Source organism: Camelina sativa, unplaced genomic scaffold, assembly GCF_000633955.1.
Source record: "Camelina sativa cultivar DH55 unplaced genomic scaffold, Cs unpScaffold10896, whole genome shotgun sequence".
NCBI lineage: Eukaryota > Viridiplantae > Streptophyta > Magnoliopsida > Brassicales > Brassicaceae > Camelina > Camelina sativa.
In genome coordinates this window covers 1-379 of record NW_010931944.1, presented here as the reverse complement: position 1 = coordinate 379, position 379 = coordinate 1, and the positions used below count along the sequence as shown (strand labels likewise).

General features: G+C 39.6%; 1 long non-coding RNA gene across 1 annotated transcript; it reads left to right on the top strand.

Moving 5' to 3' along the window:
* Positions 1 to 372, top strand: LOC104775250. Its single transcript, XR_765789.2, has 3 exons — positions 1 to 26; positions 97 to 173; positions 258 to 372. It is a non-coding gene; the product is annotated as an uncharacterized LOC104775250 (long non-coding RNA).
* The last annotated feature ends 7 nt before the right edge of the window (positions 373 to 379 follow it).

Below are 379 nucleotides of genomic sequence, written 5' to 3'. Positions count from 1 at the left end.
ATACTTTGTTATCCTGGAATTGTCTCGTAAGTCCAACGTTTTTTGAATCAGGTTCCTTACGTGGTTAATCGATAATGGTTTTGGGATGTAACGCAGCTGTCACATACATAGACTCAAGCGCCGTGGAAGCTATTAAAAAATTGTACGAGGAGTATAAAACAAGAGACATTCAGGTTCGAACCTGAAACCATCATCATTCTTGTTCCTTATTTGGAAACAAAAAAAAAAACCTTGACGATATTTGTCAATGGAGCCAGCTTGCGATATCGAACCCGAACAAAGAGGTTCTATTGATTCTGGCAAGATCAGGCATTGTGGAACTTATTGGCAGAGAATGGTTCTACGTGAGAGTACATGATGCAGTCCAAGTTTGTCTTCA